Source organism: Micromys minutus (assembly GCF_963924665.1).
Source record: "Micromys minutus genome assembly, chromosome: X".
NCBI classification, from domain to species: domain Eukaryota; kingdom Metazoa; phylum Chordata; class Mammalia; order Rodentia; family Muridae; genus Micromys; species Micromys minutus.
This window is the reverse complement of record NC_137970.1, coordinates 4,772,771-4,791,944: the sequence shown is the minus strand read 5'-3', so window position 1 is coordinate 4,791,944 and position 19,174 is coordinate 4,772,771. Positions and strand designations below refer to the sequence as shown.

The window sequence follows — 19,174 nt, the reverse complement described above, 5'->3', positions numbered from 1 at the left end:
TGGCATGATCCAGTAGAATATCTTATGAGGCTTCCCTTGATTATCCTGTACTCTTCTGTATCTAACTCCCATTTCCCTTTGCCTCAGATTCATTCCCTCAGTTCCCTGTGCCCTCTGGGGTCCAAGAACTATGAATGTGGGAGAAAGAATAAGAAAAACTAATGACATCCTACAATACATCTGCCTATATTTCCTCAGCATTCTCTAAAACCCAAAACAAGCCAAGGATTCAGATTCCTCATTTTTTGTTTCAGTTTTCAGTACTCCTGGCATTCTGGCAGAACATAAAGTCTGATGCACAAGATTCCAGTTCTGTTGGGCTGAAGTGTCTCCTAAGCTATGTGACTACCCTCTCAAACTGCCACTACACAAACATGATTCAGGTAATGCAGTTTGTTGAGCCAAGTCAGCAGTTTGTAAAGGACTCAATTCAGCTGGTTAAAAAAATATACCAAACCCGATAGAATTCCAGAAGATGGCCATGGTCACAGCAGTAGGATTTTCTATCATGGGATTTATTGGCTTCTTTGTGAAACTGATTCACATACCTATTAATAACATTATTGTGGGTGTCTGAATTCTTTCTCATCATGAGACTAGTGAAACAATGAGGTGGTGACATGCTCACCAAGTTAATCTTTGCCTGGAAAACTGTAAAGCCTGATGCTTTTCACTTGGTTTCATAAATTTAAGGATCAAAAAATCAAATAGTGCAATTATATTTCTCTAGTCTTTGCCCCCAAAACTTCACACACCTTGTAAGATTCTTACAAGGCAGGTGATAGCCAAGAAGGCTCACTAGCCTTTTCTCATATTCGCAGACAGAAGCCTCTGCTATGGGACCTTCATGAGGCCTTTGGGAACCTGAACTTTGAGCCTTGATTTGGGCCTTATGCTTTAGTGGGCAGAGCCTGTGATCCTTGTCAATATGGGCACAAGCATAATTCAAAAGGTTGGGATAAGCAATGAAGAAGGCATGTTGATGGAGCTTGAGGTTGATACCTTTTAGGATTACAACCTAACATTTGTTTGGACTTTACAAAAGGCTAAAAAGCCTCAGCACTTATATTTATGTTTTTCAAATCGCTTGCCTGTTTTTTCTTGGCAAAACGTATGACTGGAATTGCTTGATACCATTTCTGAAACATCTTCAAAACTAGATGGTATGATATGGTTCTTAGACTTAGCTGTGTCTACATTGTAATGGATGGTCCCAAAATGTTTAGAAGGGAAAGGGGACAAAAGCCTTTTTTGTGACAGTGTCTCATCATGTAAACAAGAATAAGTTTGGACTCCCTCGGAGCACAGTCTTACCTGAAGCTCACCATCCTCTTGCTTTCACCTCTCAGGTGCTAAGACTACAGGCACATACCTACACTCAATGATGGTTTGTAACTTTGGAGTCTGCATATCCCCATTGAATAACTCTCAGGTGTCAGTCACAGCAGCACTTCCTACCTTTTCTCTGCAACTTACATTTTACATCCCTATCTTTCCTGTTTCTTTCCTTTTTCTTCCCCAATATGCACATTAATTTTTCTGTCTTAGACTTATGAGGCTAATGTCACCTATGATTCTTGACTTTGTTCATTAGTCCCCCCCCCCCACCCTTTTACCATTAGTTTTCCCTACCTTTGCTTTTTTTGTTTGTTTGTTTGTTTGGTTGGTTGGTTGGTTGGTTGGTTGATTTTGTTTGTTTTTTGGTTGTTGGTTGGTTGTTGTTATTTAGAGATTTTTGTGTGTTTTTGTTTTGGTTGGTGTGTTGTGTTATTTTGGAGATGGGACTCTGCTATACATCTCACTCTGCCTTGATGTAGCAATGGCCTTGCTACCTCAGTCCTGGAATTCTATGTCTGCTCCAACAATCCTGACATATCCTTCCTATAACCCCACCCTCTTTTGAATTAGGCTCTCACTCTATAGCCTTAGTTAGAACTTAAAATGTAGACCAGGTTGACCTCAAACTTACAGTAATCCACTTGCCTCTACCATGTGAGTGCTGAGATTAAAACACTTACCAAGCCACTACTTCTAAACAAATAGCTCTTCCCTGCACATATCTACTATGACTATTCAAATGTTTATTAAGGTCCCATCCAACATATATCACACATTAGAACAACCTACTTACAATCTGAGACACTCTCAAAAGAAATATTTGTTTCTAATGTTTCATTCATTGATGAGGTCTATTGTAATGAAACCTATCAGGCTTAAAGGGATAAATGTCACCTGGCCAGTTTCAGAGAGAGGACACTATGCTGATAAAATATGACAGTTTTTTTTTAACCTCAACTCTTGTTAGGTACTTCTCTTCATGTTTGGTTTGATTTGGTTTTTGTTTTCAGCCATATGAATAGGGCTAAATTGTTTCACCCATTAGAATTTAACACAGGTCTTTAGGTCAGGATTCAACCTCTTAAGACAAAGCAGAGCAATCTATGGTCAAGAGCAATCAACCACCTCTGTAAACATACATTCTCAGTAAGTGATAAGTTGGAGGTGCTAAACAATCTTAGGTTAAATTCTGTGTGCCAGCTTTCCCTGAAGAAGTCATCATGCCAGTTTCTGAAAAAAAAAATTATGAAATGCCCATGTTTTCCAAGATGCCACTTGTCACCTGTACTACCAGCAGCATCACCAAAAGTACCCAAAAATTTTCTTGAGAAATGCTGGGAATCAAAAGTCAGTTATCTATCCTGGCCATGTAGAAGATAATGCCCTTGCACTCATCTGTGATCATTAATGGAGCACATCCCTTCAAAGCGGTTGAATATATTTTTATTGAATTAACACAACTATGAAGGCAAGTAATAACTTTGTTTAGTAAATAATATTTCCATCACTTTTAGGATTATGTGCCTGTTTGTACATGCATGGCCTAGGAAATGGCACTATTAAAAAAAGTGTGGCCCTGATGGAGTGGATATGTCACTGTGGCTATGGGCTTTAAGACCCTCTTCCTGGCTGCCTGGAAGCAGTATTCTGCTAGCAGCCTTCAGATGAAGATGTAGTATTCTCAGCTCCTCCTGCAACATGCCTGTTTGGATGCTGCCATGTTCCCACCTTAATGATGATTGACTGAACCTCTGAACCTGTAAGCCAGGCCCAATTAAATGCTGTCCTTTGTAAGAATTGCCTTGATCATGGTGTCTGTTCACAGCAGTAAAACCCTAACTAAAACAGTGACAGTTGGGAAGGGATCCCTTTCCATAGATATCGCAATACAGTTATAGTTGTTTGGTCAGTACTGTTCTAATGGTCAGTTGTTTTCTCTCTGATGGTCTAACCAAGACTAGGATCATTGTTCTCATTTATAAATGACCCAATTTGTGATTAATGACAGAAGACCAACAACTCCACAAATTATTCCTTCAATCTCCTGAGGGACCCCTGTCAACTGAGATTTTGAATCTTACACATCTTATAATTTTATTTTATCTCCTAATAGAGTGATTCAAGTTATTTTTGAGACAAGAGGAAGAGCCATAAAAGAATAAAAGATACCCTGTGTATTTTTTATATTTACTTTGTATGTGTGTGTGCACATATATATGAATACTATATATATATGTATTATATGTATTGTTTGCTTGTGTATATGTGTGTATATGTATGTGTGTGTGTATCTATGTGTGTGAACAAGATTTATTAGAATGACTTACAGGCTATGGTCTAGATACTATGACAATGGTTGCCTATGAGCAGTAGGACCAGGAATCCAGTAGTAGTTTAGTCTAGGCTGGATGTCTCATCTGGTCGTCCATAGAAACTGGAATCCCCAAAAAAAAAATAGGCACTTATGCCATTGAAGAAATAGACTTGCCAGCAAGTCAGGAACAAGCAGGAAGAAAGCAAAAGCTTCCTTCCTCCATGTCCTTATATAGGCTTCCAGCACAAGGCATGGCCCAAGATTAGAGGTAGGTTTTTTCACCTCAACTCTCTGGATTAAAGGTGTGTCTTCCAACTTCAAGATCTGAATTAAAGATGTCCATTTCTTCCTCAGGTATTGAAATTAGAAGTAGATCTTTCCATTTCAGTTAAGCAAAAATCCCTCACAGGTGTGCCCTTTATTTTAGGATTTTTATTTCATTCCAGATATAGTCAAGTTGACAAAAGATCATAGCCATCACACATCACACTTTGTCTACTTGACACACAATCATCATATCTCCTTATGTCATGATTAATTTCCAAATAAAAACAATACACAGGTCATAATAATGGCTAAATATAACTATCACACTTACAATTGCAAATGCATTATATATTTAACCAGGCCATAATTATGCCTAGAAAGATACAATTATCCATTCTATAACCTCAAACACATTATAAATTTAGAAGAAATAGCAGTGTCCTTTGAGGGATATTCTTCTAGTATTTCAAACTTAAATATAATAACTTTATAAATCTCACATATACAATTTAAAACTAGGGAAATAATCATAGGATGAGTTTGGGAACATACTGAACCTACTGTGAGACAGAATTTAGCCAAAACTCTATTAATCACCTGAGCTTCATAATACATAAAACTTTAACTATAAGGCCACAATGTTTCTTGAAACCTCCCAGAATTAGCATTAACTTAGAACCAGCATCCAACAGCACTTGGGAAGTCTGATTATTGGCTTTTTCCCAGTATATAGTTGCTCTTTTTAAAAGACAGAGGTTCCCCTAGGGAAGGACTGGGAAAAGGTTTACACTAAAACTTTTAAGTATTTGATCATTGAGAAAGGAGCCCAGCCTTCTCTTCATTCAGGGTCTGTTAATCTACAAACTGGCTCAAGCCTGAAATTGATTCATGGGCCAAGATTGCTTTTTGCCATGTAGCCTTTCTTTCATTTGTTTGAAAGCTTTCTCATGCATATCAAATATATTTCAGTAGGCTTTACATCAGTTTTATGCCAGGAAATGCCAAAGGTCCATAGGAGTCATGCTTCTATAAAATTCATGTTGCCTGCACTGACCATTATGGGTTAGGACATTATGAACATTGTTTTGTTTGTGCTTCCCATTACAATAGCTGTGATCATCTTGCCTCTGGTAAGTCAGTGCTGCTGCCTGGTCCCTGCTACCTTAAGGCCAAATAAAATCCATTCCTGTTGGTGCAAGTGAAAGGAAAAGTTATGAGGCATGGGGCACCAATGAAAGGAAAAGATGATGGGGCACCAATGAAAGGAAAAGTCACTGAAAGGAAAAGTCACAGGGCACCAATGTTGTGAAAAGATGATGTCCCGGGTTTCAGCAACAATGTTAGGCAAAGGATGAAGAGAGTGGGGGCATATGGCCCATGGAGGTGTGGCGAAGCCTGGGGGCAAGGGAGATGCCTCTGGGGGGTCCATGTTGGGAATCCCTCACCCCAGAGGGACCAGCCACACAACGGTATAGTACAGAATAGAATTTATTCATGTCATGGGAGAGTTAAGAGGGTGGTAGATGCAGAGAGAGAGAGAGAGAGAGAGAGAGAGAGAGAGAGAGAGAGGAATAGACAAGTACAGGCCAGACATGAGCCCATGGAGGGAGAGGGGGGGAAGGGAAGGGGAAGAGGAGGGATAGGGGTGGGAGAGCAAGAGAGCCAGGAGGCAAGAGAGGCCAAGAGAGAGAGGAGGGGGCAAGCAGCCCCTTTTAGAGTGTCAGGTCACTGGAGCAGAGCATACTTGGCTATTGCCAAGTAATTGAGGGGTGGGGTTTACAGAATCCCAACAGCAAGGATAATGGGTTATTGCTGTGACAGACTTGACTATCTTGTGGGGGAGGGGCTATGGAAGGATTTTGGACCTTTGGGCTAGTAGAGGCTTAAGAGCTCACTGGGCTGTTCTGTTAAAGCCTTGAAGATGAGAATGTTGAGAGCACCTTAGACTCTAGTCCTGACTTGTGAAGTTTCAGAGAAAAGCTAAGACTATACTGAGATGTTTGTGTGAAAAATCCAGTGTATGGTCAGCTGGAACTGAAGAATTGGCTGTGGTCAATAAGAGACCAGAAGCAATAAACTAAAACTTTAGTTTTGGCTTTGCTGGGCTAGTCAGCTAGGGTCTTCAGCTGATATTAAGAAGAGACCAGCATTATTTAGGTGAAGTCTTCTGAAGAATGTTTCTTCATGATAAGCACACAGAAGCTGTGTTCCAGTGGCAACCAAGGTTGTTGTACCTCAATATAGCAGGTGAACTTGGTAAAGTAGTCACATAGCTTGTACAGGTTTTGAAAGCCTGGACAGGTCATAGAGAAGAGCTGAGTCTGGATACCATAGGAAGCCAGGAGTGCCATTGCTGAAAGTTCAGCCTCAGTAGCAGTTGAAGGTCTAGGGTTAAAGAGGCTTTGGCTTCCTTTCTGTCAACTTCACATAAGCTAGAGTCATCTTAAAGGAAGTAATTCTTCCATAAAATCCAGATTTAGGGCATTTTATCAATCAATAATCAATAAGGGAGGACCAAGACATTGTGGGTGGTACTATTCCTGGGCTGGTAGTCCTGGGTTCTACAAGCAGAGAGGCTGAACAAGCCACGATGAGCAACCCAGATAGCAGCACCCCTCCATGGCATAGGAGTCAGCTCTAGGTTCCTGTCCTGTTTAAGTTCCTGTCCTGACTTCCTATGATTATGGACAGTGATAAGGAAGTATAAATAAACACTTTTCTTCCCATCTTGCTTCTGTTCAGAGTGATTTATGATAGCAATAGTAACACAAACTAGGAAATCTTCCATGCCTATTTTTATGACCATTTGTACACAACCTCATTTTGGAAGCTTATAGAATAGCTATCTTCATAAGCCTTGATAAGTTGTCTGTTAGTTGTCTAATGCCTGTCAAGGCCCAAAGGAGCTCCTGGGAGATAGAAGAGTTGGAAAAGAATAGTACAAGGAAGAGCAAAGCAGGGGAAAGTCTATGTGGGCTTAGAGAGGTGAATTAGAGTTTTAAAGTACTGGATGTTCTTCTAGGGGATTCAAGTTCAGTTCCCAGAACCAACATAGTGATTCACAAATGTTGCTATCGTCTCTGACCAGCAGAAAAGGAGCGACGACACAGTGTTCTTCTCAAAGCGGTTTATTCAGGAACCTTACAGCATGCCCATGAAAATCTTTCTTGTCCCCTCTCTGTCTCTCTTTCCATCACCCTCCTAGTTTCTCTTTCTGTTTCTCCTTTTGTTCCCCTTTCGGTTTCTCTTTTTCCATTTCCCCACCTCCAAGCGCAGTCCTATTGTCCTGATCTCGAGTCATGGGTGCACCTACACAGCTCGCACGATGGGAGTGGCTAATTTTGGGGGCAGGAGGAAGTCAGGTGCTAGTCACAATACCAGGCTGGAGTCCCAAGCATCATCTTGGGACTGTTGCCACACCCACTCTCCTCACACAAACATCTGTAATTCCAGTTCCAGAAGAATCTATCCAATAGCCTCTCTAAGCCTCTGTACATATGAATTTATGTGGTACACAGACATACACTGAGGCATACACATACTCATAAAATAAAATAAAATAAAATAAAATAAATGAACATCTTTTTAAAAGTCTAATAAACAAAATAAAGCCAAAGCAAGAAAACTTTGAGTACACCCCATGTCTCTAATTTTATCTATCAATGAGTGTTTTGCATATAGTACATCCCTGGCAATGGAATCCCCAACATAGCAAGAAAATAAAATACTGTGATCTTTCTCTCAAAAGGCCTCTGGCTACTAAAGTAGTAAGATGAAGCAAACTGGTCATCTCTCCTCTGAATGTAGGGCTACCCCAGGGCACTGGACAAATAAACCTCTTGCTTTTGCATCAATCTCCAATCTCTTCTCTCATTTATGGAAGCCTCAAATAGATAAGACTCAATTTGGGTCTTATATTTGGTGCATTGGCTGGGAAGAAATGGGAGTCCCTGAAAGGAGACAAGAGACTAGTGAACAGAGGACACAGGCCTCAACATGCCTCAAGGCTCTATAAACGATTCAAAAAAAACCTGGGCTTCATTGGCCATGTCCTATGTTCCAGCTACCCCAGAGACTGCTCACCCTTTCCAAATTGGAGACTCTGTCCACGTAAGACGTCATCAGACCCTGAACCTCAAACCACACTGTAAGGGACCATACCTGGTTTTGCTGACTATGCCAACAGCAGTCAAAGTGGATGGGATTGCAGCCTGGACATGTGAAACCTGTTCCAGACCTGAGCTATCTGACATCTCCAGTTAGAAAATCAAAAAGCCCGACAACACCCTAAAACTCAAGATCTCCTGAACACTGTGATCTGGCTCCTAGTTTGTCTGTGGCAAACAGAGGACATCTTGAGAAATGTGAGACCCCTCCTAGACTTACAAGGCAAGTCCTATCAGCTACTAGTGTGGTCCACATCTAAAAAATTACCCCCTTACACCTGGTGGCACACTTTAATCCCTGATTTGTGAAAATTAGCTGACGAATTGGACATGTGGGATATACCCACTCAGGAACTGGGAGAAAGACTACCAGAATGCAAGGGTAAACCCACATGATCCCCGAAGCCTTGTCCCAGGGGTGGTCTGAAAGCACAAGGATTAATATGCAGGCACCCTTACCTAAGGAGTAAGCTATGCCTCATCCAAGTCTATGTGTACCCTTGGAATGAATGGCTTAGGGATTGGGCCCAAAAGTGTGGAGGATCTGATGGCTAGCTGCCTTAGGACCCATAAGACAGAACAATGCAAATGAGAGCTGCCAATAGAGATCCTGACAATCTCTAGTCTTGCAACAAGTGTCGGGGCAAAGATTATGCATAGGTACTGTCCTCCCAAAGAAAAAGTTTCTTTGTAACTCTACTCATGACTATGGTATACTGGATGGGTATTTGATTCCACCTGAGGATGCCAGGCAGGCTTGCTCTTCAAGACTGGTCCTGAATCAGACCAAGGGTTTTGCATCTTAGTTCAGCTGATACTTCGGCTCCTATATCATGAGGGCTCCGAGGTCTTTGAGATACCAGAGAATAGACCAAGTCTAAGCTGGAAAAAAGAGAAAACCAATTATGGCCTTAAACCTGAGTGTGCTTCTGGGAGCAGCCTGGGAGGGTTAGAAATAGAAATTGCCTCCCCAGTAATCTTGTCCTGCCACTACTCAAGCTTGAGTGCAGCCATAGACCTTGATATCTAGAGGATAAAAAATTCTATCTCCCACCTTTAGGAGTCACTTACCTCCCTGGCAGAAGTAGTCCTACAGAACAGGAGAGGGCTATTTTTTTATATTTGGGGGGTACTTTAGTTTCACCTCTGATAGGACCTTTGATCATCCTATGTTCGCTCCTAAAGTTTGGTCCTTGCATTTTGAATCACTTAGTTGCTTTCATCAAGGAATGCCTTAACACTGTGCAAATAATGGTGCTGAACAGCAGTATGAGGCTTTGGAGCAGGAGGACCTTTTATTTCAAAGATTGAAATAGTGGCTTAGTAAAAGGGGAAAATGAAAGAAGTAAGATATTCTCTACCTCCTACCAGTGTGGAAACAATGGCCCAGCTCAGCCCACTCGGAGTTGGCCTAAGGGAATTTCTTGAGTAAACAATTCTCAGGAGAATCATAAAATGTGCTGACTGATAGCCATCTGACCCTCTAGAGAGTCCCAATTAGGGTCCTGATGCATATGTTCACTAACCAACAGGTTTAAGGGTCAGTATGCTTAGCCAACGAATTTAAATTATAACCTTGCTGATGCAACCTGCACCCTTAAAAAGTATAAAAACTGCCCGTAACAGTCTTTCAGGGTCACCTCTCCTCTGGATATAGGCTACCCCAGTGCATTGGAAAAATAAACCTCTTGCTTTTGCATCGGGGAAAAAAAAAGATGAAACTTCCAAAGGGCAGGATTTCTATTATTGAAATTCAATCAGGGAAAGGGAGACTGAAACCTGTTATGACAATTTTTCTGAAAAATCCATTCCTGAGCTCTGCCCAGATACACTCCTACCCACTGATCACTCCTTAACAAGGAATTCATTCGCACAAATATGCCACCAGCCAATTTCAGAGCTGAGATATACCTGGGTCTTGCTCTAAGTATGCTGGTGAGCTGGTTTGATCTCTTCTAGAGGCTTCAAACATAAGATATTCATGTCCTACCCAGCAGCAGAGGAACACTCACTTACTTTCAAGTGTTAAGCAGCCAGCCTTAGTGAGTATGAAAGTGAACACCAAGTAATGATTAAAGAGCTGATGAACTTAGTTTTAATCTGCAATTATTTAGTCGGCAATGTGTTCTTCCAGAAATACCTAAGGCAAACATTTTTATTACCTGGATATCTGGTGATTAAATTTAGAGACTTGATGTTCTAAATATGGATACAAGAGGTCAAAGATCAATAAGAAAAATGGATTTTGAAGACCCAATATCCTGACTGATCAATGACCTCAGTCAAAATTCCATGTCTTCTTATAGGAACCATTGATATTTACCTACCCACATATCCTGTTCTCTTTATTCTCTTTCCAAGACTAGAAAAATAATCTCTTTTTATATTTAATTTTGAAATGTATCAGGTCAAACAGTGCACAGAGAAACAAAAGAGCAAAAGAAAGTGTTCATTAGAACAGTTATATGGGATGGCTTCATTTGTCCAGCTTACCCAGCCAGATTTTGAAGCTATCACAATCATCTTCCATGAGATGTACCTCAAAGACTAAGCCACATCTGACAAGAACCTTTTCTTCTGCCAGGAATGGGGTTTGTAAAAATAAGTTTGGGCAGAGCACTTCCTATTGAAGTGACTTGTTCAAGAAAGACTATGTAGGGGAATAGATGCTAGCTGGAGTATATGATCTGTAATCCAAGCTAGTAACCAGATTCAGCCTAATCTTACACAAACACTGTGACACACAGATTGATCAGTGATTGTTCAGGGTCTAGAGTAGGGATGGTGGGGCATAAAGATTGCAAACATTTTTCTTGACAGAACTGGGCAGCTAGAGAAAAAGAAGCTTGTTAGTTTTCAGCTATTCTAGCAGCTGGAAGATGCAAAGGCAGGTGAAAGGAATCCAAATCAGGCATCAACAATAACCAACGTGTACCTCATCACCTAAGATCTTTTCTTCTGTAAATGATGCATGGGCAATCTTTTGTATGTAAAGAACCAGATAGTAAATAGCTTAAATTTTTACAGGCCAAATGGTCTCCACTGCAACCATTCAATCCTTGTTATATCACAAAAGCAGCAATGAACAATTTATTTTAAGTAAAAAAAGGCTGTGTCCCAATAAAATTATATTTATAAAAGCAGGCAGATTGTACCTATCTTCTTTAAATAGAGGACCAAGGATATGCACATCTAAAGGGTACCATCAAGATGTGTTCCATGCACCATTGATTGCCTTATCATTATCTGGGCTTTAGTCTTATCCTTTAAAGTGTTTTGAGAAGTTGTTAAAACTGTGAGAAATATCTTTCTACTCAGACCATGATCTTACTCTTTCCTAGCTTGAGATTCCTGGTGGAATTCCCATTTCATTTGGTTCTATTTGTTTCACTAGTCTGGTCGTCAGCTTTAGAGACAAGCGTCTCTATAGAAAATCTCATTTGTGTTGGATCTAGTACATGGCCACATTAGAGAATCCTCCATTTATGTGGCATCTTGAGGTACAGACTGTTAGTCCAAGTTCAGTATCACCTTCAACTTCTTCCCCACTATAATCAGAGAAATAATGTCTGAAACAGAAAACTCTGGAGAATCAAGGTAAACTAGAATCTTCTGAGGTTATGTCAAATTCAATAACCTTAAGGTACTAACTTCTGCAATGGCAGTCTCACCTCCTTCTTCTTGCCTACATGGAATTTCAGCACTCAACAAACAATTTTGAACAAATTAGTACATAATGTTCTATTAGAGTAGTACTGAAAACCTATTAAGGAAAAATGCTTTCTGCCCAAGAGAGTGGAATCTGTGCTCTACATGAACACCTAACATAACAGTTGGACCAAGTCAATAACCTGGCTAAGAAGTTATGGGGAGTTCATCAGAGATGATAACTCAAGCACCATGCACAACCAATTCAAAGTCTTTATTCCAGCTGGCTGAAACTATACCCACCTGTTCAGAGACCTGGGTGTAGCCTTGATTGTCCAGAACATAAGGTTTTTAAGGCAGCAGCCACAACTTGGCAGTTTGTCTGGCAGTTGCAGGGGGGACTCACAAAATAAGCAGTCTGGAGTAAGCAGTTTTAATAGAAGTCAAAATAAGCTGTTAATTAGAGGTAGTTCTTAGAATAGAGTTGAGTAGTTTTCCATGGTATTTTCCATCAAAGAAATCAGATTCTAGCTTAACCTGGAATGGCCTCAGCAAGAAAGAATACAAGATAGAGAAATGTTTTGTATTGTCTTGCCTGCCTTCAAAGGAACCACCCCTAGGAAAGTGGGTCTATCTTAAGCCAATCTATAGAAATAGGCAGAATAATTATTCCTTTCATAAGATACTGTAATTTTTGTCCCTCCTTTTTTTGTGTCCAGAAGAGTTCCTATAAGCTTAGCAGCAATGAAGTTCAGCTGGGACTTCCCAGCTTTCTAAGTCCAGAAAGATTTTCCTTTTTTCCTTCTTCTTTCTTTCTGTCTTTCTTTCTTTCCTCCTTTCTCTTTCTTTCTTTCTTTTCTGTCTCTTTCAGATGCTGGCCAGGAACTAAGCATGCCTTTTCTGATACACTGTGCTTTCATGCTTTTTGCCTAAAAGCACCCTCTCCACTATGTGGCTATGTGCTGCTGTATGCTAAACTTCCACCAGAGTTTTTTTTTCCTCTATACTCCTCATCCAGACATCTACTGAGATTTACAGCTTGTGCCATGAAGGTTCTTCCTTTAAGCTCCAATAAAACTGTCATTAGTCTGGTATGGTGACACTAGGCTGGCATGATGGCCCATGCTTTTAAAACCAGTACTAGACAGTCAACAGCAAATGGAGCTCTATGAGGTTGAGGCTAGCCTGATCACAAAGCAAATTTCAAGCCATCTGGGGATATATAGTAAACAAAAGTTGTAATCAAACTTATATTTTAGTTTATTCTTAAATTACTTTACTAATAAAACTAGAAACTCCAAGAGGGGAACCCAATTTCCCTGGTATCATCTAGTAACTTCAAATGGCTCCCCCAAAATTCTATTAACAGGGGTGGCCATAAATTTCTCTCTCCCTCTCTCTCTAGTTAGTTAGTTTATTTAGTTGGGTCTAGGAATTAAATTGACACAAGTCAGATCAAGAGAAGACAAGCATAAGTATTATTTTACATGAACTTGGTAATGCCCACAAGACAGTTAAAACCAAAATAAATGGTCAAGGCAAAAATCTCTTATATCCTTTATACAAAGAACAATGAATTTGTTAAGAGCATAGTTCTGATTTGGAACAGCAAATTCTAGAGGCATATAAAACTAGAGGATGATAAGATTTTTTTCACACAAATTCATTACAGTAGCAATTCTTCATTACTGGTGATAAGAGGATACCTATTTAACTTAGTACACAAAAGGCTTCTTTTTCACAGGAATTTTTATGGTTTCTGTGAGTAAAAATAAGGAGGGGGCATTAGTTTAAACCACCCTCTTAGCATCTGGAACTTTTCAGGTAACTTTAGCTAGAAAAAAAATCACAATGAGAATGGCATATTTGGACATAGCATGTATTAATTCTTACATGTTACATAGTTGGTAATGTGTTAGGTACTAGAAGCCAAACTGTCTTTACCTTCACATAACTTCCTAAAAAAAAAAAAAAAAAAAAAAAAAAAAAAAAAAAAAAAAGAACAGATAGCCTAACATTTGATCCCTATAAGTATGTATGAGAATCAAAGTACAGGATAAAATGTCCTACAACCAAAATGTGTGGCATTGTTACAAATAGGGTCTGATTACATAGTTATGGTGGGTAAATACAGCAACCGCTATGGCCTTTGTTGTTTGCAGACCTCTGGGACTTATCAAGTAACTCGATGGGAACTATCTCATGCCTTTTATTCGAACTCTTTTTTTTAAAGTTTTATTTTAAAATAAGTTCTTATACATAGTACAGATCTAATTCTGATTTGTGGTCACATAATTCACAATTGCCTCAAATAATAAAAAAAAAAAAATATCTTTAAGTATCTCTAAGCAACCAAGTGAAAGACTTGTTTGATTAAAAACTTCAAGTCATTGAAGAATAGAATTGAAGAAGATATCTGAATATGAAAATATTGCCCAGACTAATGGATTGGTACAATTAACAAGGTAAAAAATAGCCATCCTACCAAAAGTAACCTACAAATGTGATAAACACACACACACACACACACACACACACAGACCAAAACTAAACAAAACAAACAAAAAAACAGGATAGCTAAAACAATCCTGAATAATAATAATAGTAGAACTTCTGGAGGTCTCACAGTCCCTGATTAGAAGATATACTACATTTTGCCACCGGGAACAGCGGAGATCCAGGGACAAAGGCCTGGTGAGATTATAGTATGCTGTGAGTAGCATGGGCACAGAGAGGGCCAGGCTTAGTGGGCTGTAGGTGCGGCCTTCCAGGTGATCCAGGGGAGCAGGAACTCTACCATAGAGACTTGGGTTAACCCGGAAGGCCTTTGCATGCAGACCAAAATCTTAAGCCATTTGCAACATAAAACAGCAAAGATCCAGGGACACAGGCCAGGTACAAGGGAGAGACAGGAACCAATCACTGACAACAAGACCATATATAATCACAGACAACAAAATGGCAAGAGGAATGTAAAAGAACGTACCCAATGGAAACCAAGACAACCTGGCAACACCAGAATCCAGTTCTCCCATCACAGCAAACAACTGAATACCAAACACTCCAGAAAAAAAAATTCAGACCTGAAATCATACCTCAAGATGATGATGGAGATATTTGAGAAGAGCATGAAGAACTCACTTAAATAAGAACAAAAGGAAAACCATAAATAAATAGAAGCTTTTTTAAAAGTAAACATGAAAAACACACAAAGAAATTAAAGATATGAAGGAAAACAGAAAAAAAGAGATGAAGGAATTGAAAATGGAAATGGAAACAATAAAGATAACACTAAAAGAGACAACTCTGGAGGTAGAAAACCTAAAAAAAAGAAATCAGGAGTTACAGACGCATCTCCAGCAGATTACAAGAGATGGAAGAGAGAATCTCAGAGGCTGTAGACAACATTGAATACATAGACAAAACAGTCAGAGAAGATGCAAAAACCAAAAAACTCCCAACCCAAAATGTCCAGGAGATCCAGAAAACAATGAGAAGACCAAACCTAAGGATAATAGGAATAGAGGAGAGGGAAGAATATCAACTAAGAGGCACAGTAAATATCTTCAACAAAATCGTAGAACAAAACTTCACTACCCTTAAGAATGAGATGACCATGAGCATAAAAGAAGCCTACAGAACTCCAAATAGGTTGGACCAGAAAAGAAATTACTCCAGACACATAATAGTCAAAATGCCAAGTGTCCAAAGCAAAGAAAGATTACTAAAAGCAGTAAGGGAAAAAGGTCATATAACATATAAAGGCAGACCAATCAGAATCAAACCTGATTTTTCAACAGAGACTATGAAAGCTAGAAGAGCCTGGAGAGACATCATGCAGACCCTGAGAGAGCACAAGTGCCAGCACAAGCTGCTATACCCAGCAAAACTATCAATCACCATAGATGGAGAGATGAAGATATTCCAAGACAAAACTAAATTTACACTATATCTGACCACAAATTCAGCACTACAATGAATTATAGGTGGAAAACCCAATACAAGGAGGGAAACTACATCCTAGTAAAAACAAGAAAATAACTAAGCAAAACCAAAAAGAGAAAGACACACAGGCACAAATCTAACTCTAAAAGCAAAAATAGCAGGAAACAGGAACCACTATTCCTTAATATCTGTCAACATAAATGGAATCAATTCCCCAATAAAAAGACTTAGGCTGTCAGACTGTATATATAAACAGAATCCAGCTTTTTGCTGCATACAGGAAACTCATCTCAGAGACAAAGACAGACACTATCTCAGAGTAAAATGTTGGGAAAAAAAACTTTCAAGCAAACAGCCCCAAGAAACAAGCTGGAGTAGTCATTCTAATATCAAATAAAGTAGATTTTCAACCAAAAGTTATCAAAAAAGATAAGGAAGGACACTTTTTACTCATTATGGGGAAAACTTATTCTGAGAAACTCAATCTTTAACATATATGCTCCAAATACAAGAACACCCATATGCATAAAAGAAACACTACTAAGGCTCAAAAAATAAATTGCACCCCACACAATAATAGTGAAAGACCTCAACACCTCACTTTCATCAATGGACAGATCATGGAAGCAGAAACTGAACAAGGATGCAGTGAAACTAACAGAGGTTATAACCAATTGGAATTAATCGACATCTACAGAACATTTCATCCTAAAGCAAAAGAATACAACTTCTTCTCAGCACCTCATGGCACCTTCTCCAAAATTGACCAAATAATTGTTCATAAAACAAGCCTCAATAGATATAAGAAGATTGAAATACTCCCATGCATCCTAACAGATCACCATGGACTAAGCCTGGTCTTTAATAACAACCAAGACAAAAAAGCCCATATGCACATGGAAACTAAGCAATGCTCTATTAAATGATAGCATAGTCAAAGAAGAAATAAAGAAAGAAATTAAGGATTTTCTAGAATTTAATGAAAATAAAAACACAACATAACCAAACATATGGGATACAATGTAAGCAGCACTGAGAGGAAAACTCATAGCTCTGAGTGCTTCCAAAAAGAAACTGGAAAGAGCATACACTAGCAACTTGACAGCACACTTGAAAGTTCTAGAACAAAAGGAAGCAGATACACACAAGAGGAGTAGACGGGAAGATATAATCAAATTCAGAGCAGAAATTGACCAAATAGAAACAAAAAGAACCATTCAAAGAATCAACAAAACCAAGAGCTGGTTTTTTGAGAAAATCCAAAAGATTGATAAACCCTTAGACAGACTAACTAGAGGGCAAAGAGAGAGTATACAAATTAACAAAATCAGGGAAAAAAAGTGGAAACATAACAACTGAATCTGAGGAAATTCAAGAAATCATCAGATCCTACTACAAAAACCTATAGTCAACAAAGCTGGAAAATCTGGAGGAAATGGATGAATTCCTAGACAGATACCAGATACTAAAGTTAAACCAGGACCAGGTAAACCATCTAAATAATTTCATAACACCTAAAAGATAGAAGCAGTCATCAAAAGCCTCCCAAACAAAAAAAAGCCAAGGTCCAGATGGGTTCAGTGCAGAATTCTATCAGACATTTATTGATGACCGAATACCAGTACTCACTAAACTATTCTACAAGATAGAGTCAGATGGAATACCACCTAACACATTATTCGAAGTCACAATAACCCTCGTTCCTAAACCACACAAAGATCCTACAAGGAAAGAGAACTTCAGACCAATCTCACTTATAAACATTGATGCAAAAATACTCAACAATATCCTTGCAAACCAAATCCCAAAACACATCAAAATTATCATTCACCATGATGCAGGAATGGTTTAATATACAGAAATCCATCAAAGTAATCAACCATATCAACAAACTCAAAAAAAAAAAAAAAAAAACACATGGTTATCTCACTAGATGCTAAGAAAGCATTTGATAAAATCCAACTCCCCTTCATCTTAAAAGTCTTGGAAAGAACAGGAATCCAAGGCCCATACCTAAACATAATAAAAGCAATATACAGCAAACCAACAGCCAACATCAAACTTAACGCTGAGAAATTTGAAACAATCCCACTAAAAGCAGGGACTTGACAAGGTTGCCCACTCTCTCCCTACCTATTCAGCATAGTCATGGACATCTTGGCCAGAGCAATTAGACAGCAAAAGGAAATCAAAGGGAAACAAATTGGAAAGGAAGAGATAAAAACATCACTCTTTGCCGACGACATGATAGTGTACTTGAGTGACCCCAAAAATTCCACCAGAGAACTCCTACAGCTGATAAACAAGTTCAGCAAAGTGGCTGGATACAAAATTAACTCAAACAAATCAGTAGCCTTCCTCTACTCAAAGGACAAACATGCTGAGAAAGAAATTTAGGAAAAGACACCCTTCAAAATAGTCACAAACAATATAAAATGCCCTGGTGTGACTAACTATGCAAGTGAAGAAACTATATGACAAGAACTTCAAAATGCTGAAGAAGGAAATCAAGAAAGATCTCAGAAAATGGAAAGATCTCCCATGCTCATGGATTGGAAGGATCAACATTGTAAAAATGGCCATCTTACCAAAAGCAATCTACAGATTCCATGCAATCACCATAAAATTCCCACCCAATTCTTCATGGACTTGGAAAGAGCAATGTGCAATTTCATTTGGAATAACACAAAAACCTAGAATAGTGAAATCCATCCTCAACAACAAGAAAACATCTGCAGGAATCACCATCCCTGACCTCAAGATATATTACAAGGCAATTGTGCTAAAAACTGCATGGTACTGGTACAGAGATAGGCACGTGGATCAATGGAATAGAATAGAAGATCCAAAAATGAACCTTTGCATATATAGTCACTTGATTTTTGACAAAGGAGCTGTAAACATTCAATGGAATACTACTCAGCTATCAGAAACAATGACTTTATGAAATTCCTAAGAAAATGGATACATCTATAGAATATCATCCTGAGTGAGATAACCCAGTCACAAAAGAACAGACATAATATGTAGTCACTGATAATTGGATATTAACCCCAGAAAGCTCTGAACACCCCAGAAACAACTCACAGACTATATTGAGCTCATGAAAAACAAAGGCCAAAAAAATAAATAAATAAAGCCTCGTTCCTTCTTAGGCAAAAAAAAAAAAAAAAAAAAAGTACAGCATCCTCTCAGAGTGTGGTACACCTGGGCCTTAAATCATTAATAATCCAAGAGCTAAGATAATAGCCTTGTGGCAATTTTTTGGTATTCACAGATCATTATGCTTAATCTATACCCAACAAGAAATCTGTTTCCATGTTATGTTCTGTCCTTCATGTTCTTCATGCTTATGGTAACTAGTGGGATTTCAATGCATGCTATCAAACCTCTAAAAGAATTAAGTACTGACAAAATTATTCATATAATGTTATGCCAAAATGCCTTTAAAATTCTGTAAATGTATTCTTCTTTTTTTTAAAATAACGTGGTAAGG

At 38.8% G+C, this 19,174-nt stretch overlaps 1 pseudogene across 1 annotated transcript; it reads left to right on the top strand.

Moving 5' to 3' along the window:
* The first annotated feature begins 374 nt into the window (after window positions 1–374).
* On the top strand, window positions 375–577 carry LOC308415826 (protein transport protein Sec61 subunit gamma-like; annotated as a pseudogene). The gene has a single exon. The product of its transcript is annotated as a protein transport protein Sec61 subunit gamma-like (transcript).
* Window positions 578–19,174: the final 18,597 nt, after the last annotated feature.